This window comes from Martes martes, assembly GCF_963455335.1.
Source record: "Martes martes genome assembly, chromosome: 10".
NCBI classification, from domain to species: Eukaryota; Metazoa; Chordata; class Mammalia; order Carnivora; family Mustelidae; genus Martes; species Martes martes.
Genome location: NC_137898.1, coordinates 4,840,821 through 4,860,451, shown reverse-complemented (window position 1 = coordinate 4,860,451; position 19,631 = coordinate 4,840,821).

The window sequence follows — 19,631 nt, the reverse complement described above, 5'->3', positions numbered from 1 at the left end:
AGCGGCGGCGGCGGCGCTCGGCTGGCCCTGCTCGCCGCGGCGCTCGCTCCTATACCGCCGCCGCACGAGGAGCGCCGCTCGCGTCACAGCCCGCCCTCGAGCTCGCCGCGGATTGGCTGCCGCCCGCCGGCCCGGCGCATCACAACCGCCACCGCCCTCGCCACGCCACCTTCCTATTGGCTGCGGCACCGCCCCCCGCCCCGGGCGCTGCCGGGCGGGGGCGGGGCCTGAGGGGCGGGGCCGGCTCGGGGGGCGGGGCGTCCGGCCGGAGCCGGGGGTCGCGGGGTTGGAAGGCAGCGAGGGGTGCGCGGGGCCCCTCTAGAGCGCTGCGCGGGTCGAGCGGGGGCGGCCCCCGAGCCTCGAGCATCTAGGGCTTGGCTTTGCCAGCCGAAAGCTTGCTTGGACCCCCGGGGGCCCCAGGACATCAGAGGCCGGGGCCTGGCACGGGGCAGGCAGGAAGCTGGTGCCTGGACGCGGGCTTCTCTTCCCGCACGACCTTGGGGCGAGGCACCTCCTTCCGCAGCTCCGGGGCTGTATTTTTATAACATTTCCCCGCGGCGGCTGAGCTGCTCGGGAGGCGCGACCACGCTCCGTCCATCCCAGAGCCGGAGGAGTTACGATCCCAGAGTCGGAAACCGGGGCCCGAGAGAGGGCGGAGGCGACTGGTTCGAGGCCGCACAGGTGACCGCGCCCTCTGAGGCCTCGGGCGGCCTCAGTTTCCCTGTCCGTGGTGCTGAGGACGCCGGGGCCCAGAGCCTCCCGGCCAGCGGGGCCGCATCCCGCCACGGGGCCGCCACCGCCGCGCGGCACCCTGACCAAAGGTGAACGACCTGCGACTGCTGGCTCTGTGGGCGCGCCCCACCCGCCCCCGCGCAGGAGGCAGCCCCGTGACCGTGACTAACGCACCTTTGCCCACCGAGGGGGACGACCGCCCTGCTCCCATTGGCCACACAGTCCGGTGTCCCTCACTCCTCTTTGACCCCGCCGTCCCGATCCTTTCTGGAAGTGGGTTACAGATAAGTATAAAAATCACAGATCCTATTTTATGGGACATGAGCTGGGACAAGAGGTTTCCCAGGCCGCTTAGGAAATTAAGCGCCTGGATTACAGAAAATGGCTTCTGTGCGGGATTTCCCTCTGCCCACAGCAAAAATCTCTTTTTTAGACAGTGTGTACTTGGCTCAACTTGCTCCGAGGGGGGAAAAAAAAATGGGCTTATTGGACAAAAGCGTTATAATGAAAGGGGGCTTTTGACAGGACAGCTGGGTGGGAGGGGGAGGCGTATGCTGGAGTAGCTTTAGGAGGAAGCCAGGGTGGGAGTCCCATTGGATGTTTGAAGAGCTAAAAAGTCAAGGTCTCCAGTCGGGCCATTTAGATAAGGTAGTCAAGGACTTTGTCTAAAAATAACCCTGGTAAGGAGGTGGGGCCCTGTCCCTGGCCTGCCCAGGTGACAGACCTTTTGTCCCACTATCCCCTGGCAGCCACCTAGTAATCTCAGGAATGCCAGAAACCTGGCGAGGAGAAAAAGGCACTAGAAGTAAGCGTTGGGTCCCTGTCGTTTGAAATAACTCTGGCACCTGCTGGTTTGGACTGTTAGAACCCACAGACTCCTTTATGGGATGGCAGTTCCCTGCGGGAGGAAAAGGGTGCCTTATTAAAGGTTTTGGAGAAGTTTTATATATTATTGCTTCCATGTATAGATGTGAAGACTGAGTCCTGCAGAGACTGCCTGCCGCAGCTGAGGTCCCGTGGCTAAGATGAGAGACAAGGGCAGGCATCCTGGCTCCTTTGTGTGAAGGGTATGACTTCCCAGAGGACAGAACACTTCCCTCCCCAGCAGCCAAACTAAGTCCTGAATGTAGCTCTCATTAGCTCATCCTTGGCTTGGCCACTCAGAGCCCAGAGCCCACCCTTAGTGCTCGAGCAAGGCCACCAGGCAGAGACTGAAGAAGCTTGGCAGGTCGTGATGCGAACATAACAGGTTTTACACAAAAAAGGACTAATTCTGTCATAGAAGTAGGGGAAGCCTCGCCAGGGGCTGTTTGAGCAAGGCTTTGAAAGGTTGAGAAGGCATTTACCAGCAGTCCACTTTCCAGAATGATCTGTGAGAATGTGTAATGAAGACGGGGCCCGGCATGCAGTAGGTGCTCAGGAAAAGTACGGGACCTATCACTTGTCCACAGGAAGAACCCCAGAGTGGTAAATACGCCCATGACCCTTGAGCTGGCGACCCCAGTCCCAAGACCTTCTCCCAAGAAGTCATCAAAGCAAAAAGCCCCATGCATCATACTGAGCACTGCCTCGCGCCATCTGTGGTTGGAGAAAGCTGGAAGTAACGTTCGTCCAGCACCCAGACCAGGCTATAAAAGATACTGGGCCCTGTGTTGGTGTATCAGACAAGAGTTAAACATGACCAGGTTGAAGGCAGTAGGAAGGGTTCGTTTTCCACATATTTATCGAGTAACTTCAATGTGCCAATCATTGGCAGCACCGGACAGCGAGGAGAACAGCTCTGCCTGGCTCCGATTCCAATCCAGAATAGCAACACTGTCCACCCCACTGCCACCCGGGCCCTCTCCCCTCATCCCTGTTTGTTTATTGTGTATTGTCCGTCTGCTCACCACATGGAAACTCCAGGAGAGCTGGGGCTCGAATATCGCTCTCTACCCGGTGACCAGCAGGCCCTGATGTCTGTGGACACTCAGATGCTTGCCGACCGCACCCAAGTCCTGGCTCAGCACTTACTGACCATATGTCTTTGGACTGAGCCTCAGTTTCCTCAGCTGTAAAATGGGGATGACAGGCAAACCTCCAAGATACCATAGGTCCAGTGCCAGACCACCACAATAAGGCAAAGGTCACAATAAAGTCAGGCAAATAAATGTTTTGGTTTCCCAGTGCAGAGAAGGTTATGTTTCCACGACACCGTCGTTCATTAAGTGTGCAATAGCATGCCTTAAAAAAAAACAACAAAGGGCGCCTGGGTGGGCCAGTTGGCTAAGCAGCTGCCTTCAGCTCAGGGCAAGATCCCAGGGTCCTGGGATTGAGCCCCGCATCAGTCTCCTTGCTTGGAGAGGAGCCTGCTTCTCTCTCTCCCTCTGCCTGCCGCTCTGCCTGCTTGTGCGCTCTCTTTCTGTAAAATAAATAAATAAAATCTTAAAAAAAAAAACCACAGGTTTTTTTTTTAATATATATATACCTTAATTTAAAAATACTTTATTGCAGGGTAGCTGGTAGAGCATGCAATTCATGATCTTGGGATTATGAGTTCCAGCCCCACATGGGGTATGGAGATTACCTAAAAGTTAAAAAAAAAAAATCTTTAGAAAAAATACTTTATTGGGGCGCCTGGGTGTCTCAGTCGGTTAAGCCTCTGCCTTCAACTCGGGTCATGATCCCAGGGTCCTGGGATGGAGCCCCACATTGGGCTCCCTGTTCAACGGGGAGCCTGCTTCTCCCTCTCCCTCTGCAGCAACTTCTGTTGTTTTCTTTCTCTCTGTCAAATAAGTAAACTCTTTTTAAAGATGCTGTATTGCTAATAAATGCTAAACGTCATCTGGGCTTTCAATGAGTTGTCATCATAGATCACCATAACAAATACAATAATTATTAAAAAAAAAAAAAAGTTTGAGGTATTGCAAGAATTACTAAAATGTGCCCCAGAGAGAAGAAGGGAGCAAATGCTGTTGGAAAAAATGGCACCGACAGACTTGCTCAACGCAGGGTCGCCACAAATCTCCCACCTGCTACAGAACGCAGTCTCTGCAAAGCTCAGTGGATTGGAGCACGGGAAAAGGAAGCGTGCTGTGTGGCCCCCCGAGGCACAGAGGTGCTGTGAGGGCTGAAGGGGAGGGTGCGCGGGGAGCCCGCAGCAAGCTGGAGGGCCCACGTGGTTATTCCGTGGCCCAGCGTCTCCGCCTGCAGCCAGCACTCTGTAATGTATAATGTACACCCTTGGCCACTCAGCCCGGGAAGACAAGGCCGTGTCCGCACATGATTCATTCGTGGGTGGAAGGTACATTCTCTGATCAAAATGTCCACATTTGGGCACTAGTGGCCAAGGCTTAAAGAGGCGTGTGCTGGGGCTGGGGAGAGGGGGTTCCAATTACAAAGACTTCCTTCTGGGACTTAAGAAAATACTTTCCAAAAGCACTAGTTGATGCTGAATTCTGAGAGCAGACACAGAGGGTGCGGGTGATGGGTCTTAGGAGCAATGGCCGGGTGTGGGGGGGCGGTTGGGAGGTCTTTGTCCAGTCTGGGCATTCCTGCTGACTCATTCCTCTGGTCTGCCCTGAGGGACTAGGCGGGGGACCCTTCAGGGTCACTGAGCAGACCAGGGTCTCATGGGCCACAGCCTTGCCACCAACTCCCAACGACAAAGCCTATTCAAAAGAAGGGCTTACTGAGTCTGTCTCCTCCGAAATGGAGGAGACCAACCCAGGACTTCCTGAAAATACAGGGGAGCCTTTCATCAAAAGCACCTTGAGTCCAGAAATCTCCAAGAGGCTTGGTGCAGTGGGGGGTTCCTAGAGGCCTAGAGAAGTAGAGTCTGGGCTGGGCTGGGCTTTTCCCCCCTCCCAGGCTGCACCCAAGACCAGGCTCCCCTACTTCATTACTGAGCCTTAAAATATTGATGTGAGGGCTCAGAGGCCAACAGGCTGAAATCCTACATGCTCGCGATTGGGTTTCAGCCCCCACCAGGAGTGTAATGAGGAGCTGGACTAGCTAGAGCCTGAGTAGGCCTAGCAGCTTCCTGGAGGTCTCTTAACCCAAGTGTGGTCTTACTTGGTGGCCTCCTACCATATCGCAAGCCTCAGCAAATTCAGGCCACAGGCAAGGTTTAGAGCCCAGCAGGTTTAAAGAAAGCAGGTGACTTGAAAGCCCATGTGTCTGGTGGATGGGACAGGCCCTCCCACCATCCCTCATTTTGCAGGGATCCTGAGGATAGCGTCAAGGGTAGAAACCTGTCTTTGGATCTTGTGCCTCTACTGATGGTGTGGCCTTGGATAAGTCACCTGCCTCTCTAAACTAGATGAAGATAACTGTCCCTGCCCTACAGCATTGTTATGGCGAGTCTCTGATGTGAGCTGAGAAAGGGCGGGCCAGAGTCAGGGCCCCACAAAGGGTAGCTGTGCCTTTCTACTGATTGCCAGCTGGATTCCCAGAGGCTGGAAGACAGGAGCCATGACCTGTTGTCAGGAAGGGCACACTTGCAAGCCATGCATCCCAGGTGCCACCGGGAGAGCAAAGCGTACAGGGACTCTGGCAATGTGGGGCCTAAGAGGGTGGGGGTGGGAGGGCCTTTTCTAATGAGGGAGCAGAAGGCCCTGGGGGGGGAAAGACCATAAGTGACATCCCGAAACCTCCCCGCCCCCCACTCCTGGGTGGGACACCTGTGGCATTCTTCCAGGAATTATGTTAACACCTTGCTAGGGGGGGAAAAAGCCTTAACTTGACAATGGCAAGGGTATCTTGTACGTGCTCTTTAGCAAATGAAAGTTCTTTTAAAACCTCCCTTTTTCCTTACATCCCCCAACCCCACAGTGTATAATCAGCCACCCCTCACAACCCGGGGCAGCAGCTCTTTCTGCCCACGGGTCCTGTCCTCATGCTTTAATAAGCCACCATTTTGCACCAAAGCCGTCTCAAGAATTCTTTCTTGGCCGTCGACTTCAAACCCTAACGTCATCTTCCCTACATTATTTTCCATTTTTTGAGGAAAAAGTCCTTCTTCCACTTTCAAAAACAAAGAAATACTTCAATATGATTATTAAAACCGGGTCGTATTTTAAACTAATACCAAACAAATTGGTTCTTTTATCACACATGCAAAAGGTCCCATACAAGCTAATTTTACTGTACACAAGCTGATAGTGGGAAGGGGTACAGTGTGAAGGACAGCTTTCAAGCCTGATCACGTTATCTCTGTGACAATCTGATTGTCCTTATGTAGAGATGACAGCCAAAATCTACATACGAGGCAAAGCCGAGTTCCTGGTGGTAGACCTCGGGGCAGAGGCCATCCATCTACTGGAAGTGATCCCCAGGGCCCCCCAAAGGGCATCCTGTCTCTCCAGGATCTGTGTTTTAAAGCACAGCTTTCAAACTCCCTTTCTAAACTGGGTGAACACTTATCCTGTGGTTTCGTGCCTTACACGCATTACTTGTGGAACACAGTAAGTGGATTTTTAAAAAAGACTTTATTTATTTACCTGAGAGATAGAGTGGGAGTGTGAAGAACAGAAGGAGCGCGCCAAGCAGACTCCACGCTGAGCACGGGGCCTGACACGGGGCTGGCTCCCACCACCCAAGACCACGGCCTGAGCCAAAATCAAGAGTGGGACGCCAAACCGTCTGAGCTCCCCAGGAGCCCCCCAATAAATGCATTTTTAAAAGATCCTAGAAGTGTGGAAAGCCATACCAAGGGGATGAGACTTCCCAGTTAGAAGTCCCGAAGCCTTGAGCCAGGCGCTGCGGCCTACTGAGGCGCCTCAGTCAGCCCTGGGTTCCGCAGCCTGGGCTTGGGCCAGATGGCCTTGGCGCAGAGATCCTTACTGTGGGAAACAACCAGCAGGGAACCAGAGATGCCCTGTGCAGACGGGTGAGCTGAGATCCAAGGGCACAGGCGGGAGGCCCTGGGCACCGCTGGGCCGAGCCCACTTCCTTTCTCCCAGCCCTGGGTCTGGCTTCTGCCCGCTGGGAGGGTCTCTCCTCTTAGGGATACTCGCCATCCCTAGCCTGGACGGCCCTAGCCCTGTCCCCACGCCCTTTTACTAACTGACTTGGAACCCTCCGACCCCACGGTGCGGGAAGAAGCTACTCAGAGGTCGAGGGAACCCCGCTGGCGACCCTCCCTGAGATCCTGGCGGGTCCCAGAGCCTCTCGGAACGCCCTGTAACGGCGCGGAGCGAGAGCAGGAAGGCGAGCGCGGAAGGAGACCTTGGAAGGTCTGGGGCCCGGGAGGCTGCGGCTGGACCCTCCTCCCAGCCCCGCTGTCTGGGCCGAATTCCAGGCCCAGCTGCTGTCCTTGGGGTAAGGAATCCGGCCCGACGGGATTCCTGCAGCACTTCCCTCTCGGCGAGGGAGGGTGCTGGGCCCCGGGCAGGTGCGGGCCCGGAGGCGGAGGGGGCGGGGCCGGAGGGGCGGGGGCGGGGCCTGCGCGGAGGAGAGGCCCCTCCCCCCACGCCCCAGGCGAACCTCTGCCGCCCGGCCGCCCTCCCCCAGAAGTGCCCCAGCCCCGCCGCGCCCCGGCCCGAGTCGCACCCCCGTGTTCGGTCGGCCCACCGCCGTCCCCCCTCGCTCCGACTGGCTTCACGAAGCTGCCGGTGCCGCGACAGCGACAGCGACAGCGACACGGCACGGCCCGGGGCCGCGGCGCCTGCGTGTGACCCCGCGAAGGTTCCCGTCCCCGGAGCGGGTTCTAATCCGGGCGGCGACCCAGGCCGGGGGCCCGCGCAGCCCTCTGCCAAGCCGCTCGCGCCCCGGGGGCTCGGGCCGTGAGACCCCCGCCCTCTCCCGGCCCCTCGACCCCCTTCAGGGCGCGCACGTGCCAGGGGCTCGGGGACGGTCCCCTGAAAGGGGCGGGAGCCCCGCGCGCCACGGGGCCCGAGTTCCCATCCCGGGTCCACCCGAGTCGCAGTCTGGCGCCTCTGTTCCTTGCCTGTGAAATGAGGCCAACCGGGGGCCCTGGCTCCTAGGGCTGTTAAAAGGATGAAATGAGGGAATCGTTAAAAGAGCTGAGGACAGAAGCTGGCACGTGGCCAGGGCGTGAACCTGGAAAGAACACGGTGTTCACATCTACCTGCCTGGCCCCGGCAACCCCGGCCTCTGGGCTCTCGAACCCTGGTCTACACCCTCTTTTATTTTATTATTTTATTTTTTTAAGGTTTTTATTTATTTGACAGAGAGAGACAGCCAGAGGGAACACAAGCAGGGGGAGAGGACGAGGGAGAAGCAGGCTCCCCACTGAGCAGGGAGCCCGGTGCCCAGCTCAATCCCAGGACCCTGGGATCATGACCTGAGCCCAAGGCAGATGCTCAACCGACTGAGCCACCCAAGGTGCCCCGCACCCTCTTTTAAAACACTTCTTTAAAGTTGAAGCATAGTTAAGCACAGTGTCATGTGAGTTCCAGGTGTACAACACAGTGATTTGACAGTTCTGCACCCTGAACGGCGGTCACCACGGTCCGTGTAGTCACCATCTGTCACCATGCAGTGTTGTTGCAATATCATTGACTATTCCCCGTGCTGTACTTTTCCTTCCCGTGACTTATTTATTTTATAACTGGAAGTCTGCCTTCTGTTCTTACACAGATACCAGCCTCCAGGCCCTGCCCTCGCACCACCAGAGACGCATCCTGAAATTTCCTTTGGAGCAGCCCGCTTTGGGTCCACCAGCTCCAGCTCTGCGCCCAGAGCTCTCCACGAGGACCCTCCCTGGCCACAATTTTCTGACCCTTTTCAACCCTCCCTTCATGGCCTTAGCACGATCTGCCCTCCAGCCAGCCCCACGCTGGATTCCATCCCTCAGGACACACACTCCAATCTTTTGACAGAGACAGTACTCAGTGTTCAGTAGCGTTAAATAAATTCACAATGGGGCAGCCTGTGTGGCTCAGTGGGTTAAGCGTCCTCCTTCAGCTCAGGTCATGACCCCAGGGTTCTGGGTTCGAGCCCCACCTGCTTCTCCATCTCACTCTGCTGGAGGCTCCCACTGCGTGTGCTCTCTCTCTCTGTGTCTGTCAAATAAATAAATAAAATCTTAAAAAAAAAAAAAGAAAAGAAAAGAAAAAGAAATAAACACTGATACAGAATACACCATCCTGGTCTCTTCCTCCAGAACCTTCTGCTAGGGCACCTGGATGGCTCAATGTGTTAAAGCCTCTGCATTTGGCTTGGGTCATGAACCTAGAGTCCTGGGATTGCGCCCTCCGAGCCCTTCCATCACACCTCTCAGGAGGTGGGGGGGGGGATGCTTCTGTTCTTCTTCCTTGGTCCCTCCCACCTTTGCTTCCTCCAGGGGACCTTAAACCCCATCCTACCAGACAGAGATTACCGTGGCCACTGGGGGTTTGCTGAATGTCTTCCCAATCTCTCTGAGTCTATGGCTTTATGATAATTTTGTGTCCTGCCCTTTTTTTTCCCCCTTAAAATTGTATTGTTAAAAAAAATTGTAGGGACGCCTGGGTGGCTCAGTGGGTTAAAGCCTCTGCCTTCGGCTCGGGTCATGATCTCAGGGTCCTGGGATCGAGCCCCGCATCGGGCTCTCTGCTCGGCGGGGAGCCTGCTTCCTCCTCTCTCTCTCTGCCTGCCTCTCTGCCTACTTGTGATCTCTATCTGTCAAATAAAATAAATAAAATCTTTTTTTTTTTTAAAGACATCCAGATCTTTTCTTTTTTTTTTATTTTTTTTATTTTTTATTTATTTGACACAGAGAAAGAGAGATCACAAGTAGGCAGAGAGGCAGGCAGAGAGAGGGGGGGAAGCAGGCTCCCTGCTGAGCTGAGAGCCCGATGCGGGGCTCGATCCCAGGACCCTGAGATCATGACCTGAGCCGAAGGCAGAGGCTTTAACCCACTGAGCCACCCAGGCGCCCCAAAATAAATAAAATCTTTAAAAAAAAATTGTACTGCTGCCTCAGGAACAGTAGATAGATCAATGTATGGACAGAGGAACGGGCAGGCGGATAGAGATACGATGCGACCCCTGCAGCAGACTGTTAGTTACAGCGTCTAGGTGAAGAGCATGTAGAGTTCACCGAACAAGTCTTTCACATTTTCTGTAGGTTTGACATTTTTCATAACGAAGTGAGAACCGGTAAGTGCACTCCCGGATATAGGTTCGTACCTGATAGAAATGACTGCTTATGTCTAGCAACAGGCGTGTTTGAACAATGCCCAGAGCACCACTCGTAATAGCCCCAAAGAGGAAGCCACGTGAATGCCCAGCAGGGGTAGAATGTGTAAACACATCGTGGTGTATTCCCGCAGTTGAGGACGACAGTGATGAAGAGCACACGCCATGGGGCACCTGCGTGGCCCAGTGGGTTAAGCGTCTGCCTTCGGCTCAGGTCGTGATCTCAAGGTTCTGGGATGGAGCCCCGCATCGGGCTCCCTGCTCCGCGGGGAGTCTGCCTCTCCCTCTGCCCCCCACCCCGCTCTTGTGCTCTCACTCAAATAAATAAGCCCTTTAAAAAAAGACAAAGAGAAAAAGAGCACATGCCACGCCGTGAAGGAATCTCACGGACACAATGGAGAGCACAGACAGATAGACAAAAGGGGACCCACGGATCCCATTTATATGAAGTTCTAGAACAGCAGACGCAGTCCGTGGAGTTAGAAGTCAGGGTAATGGTCTCCTTTTAGGCAGTATTGTTGGGAAGGGGCACCTGGAACCTTTGGGAGCCTTCCAAGGGCTGGAAATGTCCTATGTCTTGAGCTGAGTGCTAGTTACACAGGTGTGTGTGTATCATGTCCAAAATAATGGAGTTGTATATTAGAACTTGTGGACTTGGGGCGCCTGGGTGTCTCAGTTGGTTGTGCCTCTGTCTTTGGCTCAGGTTGTGATTCCAGGGTCCTGGGATCGAGTCCTGTGTCGGGCTCCCTGCTCAGTGGGGAGTCTGCTTCTTCCTCTCTCTCTGCACCTCCCCCTTCTTGTGCTCACTCTCTCTTTTGCTCTTTCTCTCTCAAATAACTAACTAAAATCTTAAAAACAAACAAAGCAATGTGTGGACTTTGTGTAGATTGTTCTTCAACTGCAGCATCTATCATGAGCATTTTCCCGAGTCCTTAAAGAAAAATAATTCGGGCAGCCTGGCCGGCTCAGTCTGCAGAGCATGCAATTCTTGATCTCGAGGTCGTGAGTTCGAGTCACACATTGGACGTAGAGATTACTTACAAAAATAAAAAAGAAGGGGCCCCTGGGTGGCTCAGTGGGTTAAGCCTCTGCCTTCCGCCTGGGTCATGATCTCAGGGTCCTGGGATCGAGCCCCGCATCGGGCTCTCTGCTCAGCGGGGAGCCTGCTTCCCCACCCCCGCCCTTTCTCTCTCTCTCTGCCTGCTTCTCTGCCCACTTGTGATCTCTCTCTCTCTGTCGGATAAATAAATAAAATCTTTAAAAAAAATAAAAATAAATAAAAAAGAAGAAGAAGAAGAAGAAGGGAAATTATTTATTGGGAGGTTCTCGAGGCAAGCCCTTCCCGGATCCCCCTGGGAAGGGGAGGAAACCTGCTTTGGAAAGAAAGAGAAGCTTCCAGGAACAGGCTGGTCTAGGAGGCACCGTGGCCACCACTGATCACACCAGGGACAGTGTCACTGTGGGATCCTGCAGCTACAGCCACCCGAAAGAGCTCCCAGGGAAGCGATGGTGGTGGTAGAGGTTTTGCCAGCTGTGACCCTTGGCCAGTGATTTCTGGGGGGTGTTCCCGTGGCTCACCCCCTCAGGCACAGGGTCAGGCGATTCCAGCATGTCCTGATTTCCAAACACCCTGGGTCAGGGGACTGCCCGCCCGTGGCTCTCGCAGCTCCCGCAGGACGAAGCCCCCGGTGCCGGCCTGCCACGCCTCTCTGCGGGCCTCCGGCTTGAGACAGGACCTGGTAAGAACGATGTTCAAGGAAGTGGTTGGGGTCTCTTGATTTTGAACAGAAAAAAAGGGTCCTAAGCCAGTTTTGTGGGTCTTTGGGGTTTGTGGCTTTTTAAAGACTTTATTTATTTGTATGAGAGAGAGTGAGCACAAGCAGGGGAGGGGCAGTGTGGGAAGAAGGAGCAGACTCCCTGCTGAGCAGAGAGCCCGGCACGGGACTCGATTCCAGGACCCTGAAGTCATGACCTGAGCCGAAGGCAGACGCTTAACTGACTGAGCCACCCAGACACCCCAGGTTGTGTTGTTGTTGTTGTTGTTTTAATTTTTTTTTAAGATTTTATTTATTTGACAGACAGAGATCACAAGTAGGCAGAGAGACAGGCAGAGAGAGAGGAGGAAGCAGGCTCCCCGTCAAGCAGGGAGCCCGATGCGGGGCTCGATCCCAGGACCCTGAGATCATGACCTGAGCCAAAGGCAGAGGCTTTAACCCACTGAGCCACCCAGGCGCCCCCAGGTTGTGGTTTTGAGACGAGTCTTAGTCTCCTCTTCCTCTGGGTCCTTATTTAGAACACAGAGTGGTGAGGTCTGCCTCACAGCCTTGCCGGGAGAAATCAGGCTAACACGTAGAAAATCCAAGCCCACCCAGTGCCTACACTTAGGGAACAGCTGACAGTTAGTTGTTGTAACTATCCTCCTCCCCACTTGGCAGATGAGAAAAGTGAGCTCGAGGTGCTGGTGTCGTTTGGCGTGGATGACCCAGCCGGGAGGTGGCAGGGCGTGGGTCCAAACGCAGGAGGGAGGGGGCTGCTCACTCAGCTCTCGCTGAGCCTCAGGCCCTGAAACAAGCCTGCTGTGGCCCCGGCCCCGAGGACAGGGCAGCAGGATGAAGGGGGGCGGGCCGCCAACGTGTCTTCACTTTCCTGAGGCCGCCACGTGGAACAGTGAGTGGCCGTGGCCCAGGCGTGTCGCCTTGTCTCACCTGGGGCCCTGCCAGCCTGGGCACATTACAAGGCAGGGGCCAAAGCCTGCTGTTGACAGAAGCTCCAAGAAGGGCAGGGCCCAAAACCAAGTTCCACGACGCTTCCTCCGGGAAGCCTTCCCTACTGTGCTGGCCAGCCTTCCAGGAGGCCTCCTCCGTGTCCCCTCCTCCGTGTTCCCCAACTGAAGTGTGTCTCCCTGTCAGACTATGCACCCCACCTCCCACAAGGGTGGGAAGCGGGGATTCCCTGGTGGCCAGTGTGTGCCCGGTATAGATCATGGCACAGAGCGGGTGCTCAGCAAACAGCCGTTGAATGAATGAGTGAGGAAATGAGCGAATGCGTGGAAGCCCCGACAGCACTGGGAGGCGACGGGGCGCAGCTTCAGAACGGGGGAGCACTGGGCTCAAGCCTTCCTTGGGCGGCTAGGCCGGCAGGTGGGGGTAGGGCTGCCCCCAGGGTCACTTGTCTCCACCTGGGCACCCTGCAACCTCCCCTCCACCCCGACTCTGTCTCGTTCCTTCTCCCGGTGCCCCGTTAACGCTCATGCCTCCAGCTTTGGTCCCTGTCAGAACATGCCTTCCCTCCTTGCCCACAGGGAAAGCGGTCAGCCTCGAGGGGACATTCAGGGCTGTGCCTGCTCTGCGCCTGCCCAGCGCACACCCTGGCTGGACCGGTGGGCCCCCCCCTTGGGGCTGCGTGGGAACCCCTGGAAAAGGCAGTGTCTGTCCCACCAGGTGGGCTGGAGGGGCCAGCCCGGGGACAGTGCGTTCCTTCCTGGCTGGTCCACCACTCTCGCCTGGCATGAAGGCTATGACAGCGGCAGCTGCCCGCACCCACGTGTCCCTTGGCCACCAGCCCGCCCCATCTCAGACCTCGGGCCATGTCCCCGGACCCAACGTGGAGCAAGAGTTCTGCTCCCCCCCTCCCGGCCCTTTCCCCGCTGGGAGTCCTGGGACAGGATGAAGGGGTTCTGGGGCTCAGGTCAGGCACAGCCGTTTTGCCTAGTGTGGCCTCCTGGGCTCCCCAAGTCACTGGGGGGAGGAGAGGGTGGCCCAGCGGCCCCCGTGGCTGGTGGCAACCTAAGGCTCTGGCTTTTGGGGATGACCTGAACCCTGCCCAGCTGACCAAAGGGGATGAGAGGCTGGAGCGCATTTGGGTTTCTTTCTCCAGGGAGGAAGCCCCTTCCCCATCAGCCTGTGACTTGCCCGGGCTTTCCTGGGCTGACACCGTCAGGCCCCAAGGACTCCATGGGGCTAGAGGAATCAGAACTGAGCCAAGAGGAGATCGGGGAGCAGTGGGGCCCCCGAGAGGATTCCGGAGCTGACATCTGCCAGAGGTCCCAGGGCTCAGAAGTTGCCGCTCAGGTGAAGGTGGGACCGAGCGAGGGGCCAGATGGAGGGAACAGGCAAGACTTCCTAACCCAGGTGAGCCCCAGGGTACCCACCAGCTTTACCCTCCACCTTGAAGCCATAAACCACCAGACCCTCCCAGGGGTCCCTAGGAACTAGCCTAGTGTGGCAGAGTCCTGGGGACTGACTCTATGACATTGGTGACACTGTCCTGCTCAGGGCCTCGGGCTCCTCCTCCCTCCCAGGAACAGCAATGAGGATCCCAGCCTGCCCGCCTTCGGTGTTCCCAAAGATGCAAGAGACACACTTCCAGCCTTCCCCTGGCGCTCTCCAGGGCAAGGATGGACTCATGTCCCTCTCTGGGGGCAGGAAGGGCAGACAGGTGGTGGTCCCGTCCTGGCCAGGGTCTTTCTTATTGCTGGCTCCCTGCCGGCAGCTCCGGGGACTGGAGGGAGTTGAACATGAACCTCTTTGGTGAGTGCCTCCAGCGGTCAAACGGCAGCAACCTCCTGGGCCTGGCTGCCGGCTATTAATTTATTAATTTATATTTTTGGAAATCATAAGCAAGTCAAAGTAACTATCACTGAAGCCTCTGTGCGGAGGTCCTCCAGCAGAGCTGCCCCAGTTTTAAGATGAAACAGTGTTGCACTTTAAGACCAACTAACTTGCAGGATCCTCTCCAAAGACAAAATATATATATATATATTTATATATTGCTTCCATCTGCACTTTTCTTGGACTAAAAGCATATGTAGCAAAGCTCTACTTTATTTTTTTTAAGATTTTATTTATTTATTTGACACAGAGAGAGAGAGAGATCACAAGTAGGCAGAGAGGCAGGCAGAGAGAGAGGAGGAAGCAGGCTCCCTGCTGAGCAGAGAGCCTGTCAGGGCTCATGGCTCGACCCCAGGACCCTGAGATCATGATCTGAGCCGAAGGCAGAGGCTTAACCCACTGAGCCACCCAGGCGCCCCGCAAAGCTCTACTAAAAATGAACTGTGCAGGGCACAGTAACATGGTCAAGTACCTGTGTTTGTTTTTATTTTGTCCTTCGGCCAGACTGTCGAGAATGTCTTGGGTGTGGGCGACCTCCAGCCGCACCTGAGAACGGAACTCGTCCCTGTCTCGGGTCCAGGGCAAAGGACCAAAGGCGACAGCTCTGGGATGAGCAGGGCGGGTCTCTCAGAGGCGGGGGCTGTGATCAGACGGTGATGGGTGTTCGAGATCCACCGGATGAAGCCCAGACAGGAGGCGTGTCGTCCGACGCCTCGTCCCCGCGTCCCCCGCCCAGGCTTCCTTGCTTCCGCTCCGCGGCTTCCGGGGTGCAGCCGCGAGCAGCCTTCTTGCTCCCCTGCTTTCTTCTCTCCTGCTTCGGCCCGTTGTGCATTGGCTCCGTCCTGCCCCGGCCCGGCTCTCCTGGGGCGGAGGTTGCTAAGAAGAGGCCTGAGCGGCACCTGCCCGTGTTGGAATCCGGGCAGGATGCCTGCCACCGCCCGCAGCGGGGCTCAGGCTGTCCCTGATGCCCGGGGTTCCGTCCCCCTCTCTGTCCCTCTGGCCTCTGGCCTGGGATGGCTGAGCCACGGTCGGGGCCGGGAGGAGGGTTGGGGAGCGCAGGGGGTGCTCACCGGGCGAAGCCGGAGAAACAGCACAGCCTCTGGAATTAGATCCCAGAAACTGAAAGTGACCCATGGTGGCCCCGACCCCCTTTTGCTGTCTCATCTACTCCTCAGTGAGGCGGGCACGCTCCGTTGTTCCCATATCACAGAACAGCGAGCCAAGGCTGCCCAGTTAGGAAGTGGCGTGGACTGAGCTTCCCGTGAGGGCGCCCGACCCTTCCTCCTAACCCAGTGCGTCCCCGTCTCCCTCCCATCCTCACCCTATGTCCTCAGGGCCACCTGGGCCCCTCCAGCCCCTTTAAATCTTCTGGACTGGCCACTCTGAACTTCTCGGCATCCTTCCAGAGCACATCCTGCCCTTCCTTGTCTCCAGGACTCCTGCGGCCTGCTGCCTCCCCGACCCTGGGCTTACGAACTATTCATACCAGTGTCTCTGGACCCTTCTTCGTCTCTCCTCCTCTCCCCCCTCCGCGTTGGACCCTGCCTGCCTCGACTCCCCAGCGGCAACGGTGCCTCCTGGGCACTCCCTCAGGCCTGTGTCCCGCTCCCTGCCAATGTATGTACCTGCCACTCGTGGCTCCGGGACAGCCAGTCCCGGAACCCCGTGCCTTTCGAGCGCCCTGGGTGAGAAGGTGGGCGAGGGAGCAGACACATCCAGAAAGGCCCCTGCGGAGAGCGGGGAGGCCTGGGGAAGGAGGAGCGTGCTCCGGGGACAGAGGAGGCCCAGCGTGGTGGACAGAGGCCTTGGCCAGAGGAAGAAAGAACCGGAAACCTTGATGTTTGTCCACCCTGTCCCGGTGGAGACTGGGTCCAGGGGCCCAGCGGTTTGAAGCTGGAATGGAAAAGGCTGTGATTGAAGGCTGTTGGAGCCGGTGTTAACCGGAGAGGGTAAAGGTCAGAGGCCCCGAGGAAGCCCAGGAGCGCACAGACAGCGTTCAGCCCTGGCCACACGGGGACGGGGCCCCAGGAAGGGGCTCACGGCTCCTGTCACTCCTGAACATCTGCATAGTCAGTGCCAGGGTAAGCCCTGCTTGACAGGTGAGAAAACACGGAGACCAGAGAGGAACCGCAGGGGAGGGCAGCGACACCCACAGCCCTGGGCCCCCAGGGACCGGAGCTGAGCACTTCCCGGAGTGGCTCTGGTCCACTTGGAGGCTGCTCAGGCCGTGTGTCACTCCCCCTTCCTACCCCAAGAAAAATGTGGTTTCACTGGCAAGAGGAGGAAATAAATGTCTTTCTGTTTGGTTTGTGGGAGTGTGACCTTCTCCAACCTGCCAGAGCCTGGGGGAGAGATTAACAGGCACTTCCCATCAGCGTCTGACTCCCTGGGCCCGGCCCGGGCCGCCCACCGGGAGGTGTAAGAAATCACAACACCCAGCGGGTGGGGCTGGGGAGTTAGCGTCGCAGGAGTGTTCTCCTCCGGACTTGTCACTCTAGCTTCCAAAGTGTGTCCCCTCCTCCTGTGTGCCTGGCTACGTTCGCATGAGGTCATTGTCGAGATGGAGTCAGCAGCTCACCAGGCTGGAAGAAACCTTGGACTTTTTCCTGGCGGTCTTGGGGCCTCCTCTGGCTCGACTCACTCAGCTAAAGGCCAGTCCACGAGGTACCTTACACACTTCTCAAGCCCCGGAGTCTATTTGACTAGTGGGGTTAGGTCACCGTGCTTATCTGCGTGATAACCTTCGGACAAAGTTCTCCTGGCCCCATATAACTGCATGGAAAGGAGGGTAAAAGGCGGTGATTGCCATTTGTCATCCACGGAACTTTCCAGAATTAACCTGGGAAGGTGGGGCCTTGCGACACGGGCTGGCCCCGGTGACCCTTGGCTCTGGGACTCTTGCTAGTGCTCTCCAGGCTCCCAAAGCACCCAGGACCTGGGAGCTGGGTCTGGCCCTGCGGCTTGCCATGACCTGTGTGGCCTCAGGCAGGCTGACTCATTCATTGAAACAAAATTTCTGAGCATTTGCTCACCTCTCCTTCCGCAAGGCGCCCCTGCCCCCGAGTAGGGTACCTCCCCGTGTTTATCCCCTACAGGCTGTTTCCGACTAGTGTTGGCTGGTTCCCAGGACCCCCAGGAAAGGGTGTCAGCTGTCATCTTGAGTGACCTTGGTTCTGCCCAATGTCTTGGTCTCCCAGAACCAGGACACTCTCTCGCAGGCCCCATCAGCGTCTTTGCCATCACTTAAAGGCAGTCCTTCCAAAGCTCCGAGGGCCCGCTCTGGCCACAGCCTCCTGTCCTCCCACTTGCTTGTCCGTTCTCTGACCACAGGTGCATCTCCAGGCCTCGGGTGACTGTACTGTCCCTGGCTAGGGGCCCACTCAGGCCGTGGACTCTTCTTCTCTTCCTTAACTGGTACACTCTCCGGGACTCTTCATTCAAGCCCTCTCCTGCCCCACCCCCCCCAGCCCTCTATCCTGCCGTCTTCTGCCCCCCCCCCCCCCCCACACCTGGGTGAGAGTCTCACACCGGGGCTGGCCGAGAAGTGCCGTGCCCCCTGCCTTGGCTCCCGGGGTGTCTAGAACACAGTCCAGTACCTAGAAGGTAACTGGTAGAGATTTCTGTAATGAATTGTGCTGGGTTTGAAGAGTTGGCTTGCTTTTCCTTTCTTTGGGTCTCCTTCGTGCTCCTGAAGCGCTGGGGGACCTCGCCTCCTGTTTACAGACAAAACAGAAACCTTCATTGCTGGAACTGGCCCCCCCACAGCTGCGCCTCTTTCCTCTTGTTACCAAGGAAGACGGAGGGTCTAAGGCCAGCCCGCCTCCCCCAGACTCTGAATAACTCCCCACCTTCCCTTTTGGGAACTCATCCCCTGTGGAAGTTTCTCACCTCAAGGTGCTTGTCCCTCATTAACCACACAAACCCCCGTTTAACGCCACCTCCCCTCCCAGCCGCTTCTGCTCTCCCCACCGGTCTGGCTCCTCCTGGAAGCCCCTGCTGCCCTCTTCCAGGTCCTGGGGCGGGGGGGAGCGGCTGGGCGCGCTGTCTGGCCCCCTCCCTAGGTCACCTCACCTGCTCCCGGGGCTTTAATTGCACCGCTTGCCTCCCCCACCTCCCCCCCCCGCACTAATACAAACCAGGTGTTCAACGAGTACTAAAGAAACGCAGCTTTACTCTAGGTCACTTGGGATCGCGCCGTTCGGGGTCTCGGACTGGCCAGCCACGTGCACATCCCCTGCCAGCCTTCTGGTGTGTGAGCGGCCCCACGGTGGAGCAGACTCCGTTGGGGGGGAGGGGTATCCCCAAAAGAGGGAAGTCTTGATCTACTGAACTTAGCAGAAAAACTCAATCTGACAAAGAGAAAACAGGATCTGGGAACAGACAGATTGTCTTTCAAAGATCATGACCCGAGTCATCACAGGAGGCTGCAGGTTGTCTCCGGTCCCCCAGATCGGAAGCTTTGCGACAGTTTCCATGAACACAAACCTGATGCCCTGGGAGGTGCCGTAACGGGAGGGGGCGGCCCTGGCGGGAGGCCCCCTCTCCAATCCTGCCCATCCACACCCCCTGCCCCTTCCGAAGGACTCAAAATCGCTTTTCCTCCGGGCCTCCTCACTAGGGAACGCAAGCAATGCCCACGCTCTTGACCTCGGGGAGGGAGACGCTGGGGACTGCGTCACCCTCGCAGGCCAGGGCTTTGCTTACTGGAACCCTGGGGTTACCAAAGTGCCTCTGGGCTTGGAAGCATGACTGGGTGCGTGCCAGTGTCAGAGCTGGCACTCGAGGGACGGAATCGCACAGGGCTCCGGGCAGCATGCTGCAAGCCAGCTGCCGCTGGGTAGCGGGCGGGAATGAAGCCGGCTGAGGCGGCAGTTTCAACGGGGACATCAGCGCTCTCCGGACTAAGCTGCGTCACCCACCCTGCCTGCCTCGGGCATCCGCGGGGACTTCAGGGTGCCGCGGAGAGGCGATGGGGGGGCGGCTGGCAGCTCGCCCAGGGCCCCTCAGATGCAGCAGGGCTGAGCAAGCTCCTGCCCCCTGACTCCTAAGCCAGGCCCACGTCTCCCCTCAATCGGGTTTTGCTACAGTAACTAGGAGGACAGAGGACCCACACGAGCCCGATAGGCCGGTTTTGTCCATTCAGAGAGGGCAGAAACCCAGCCCTTG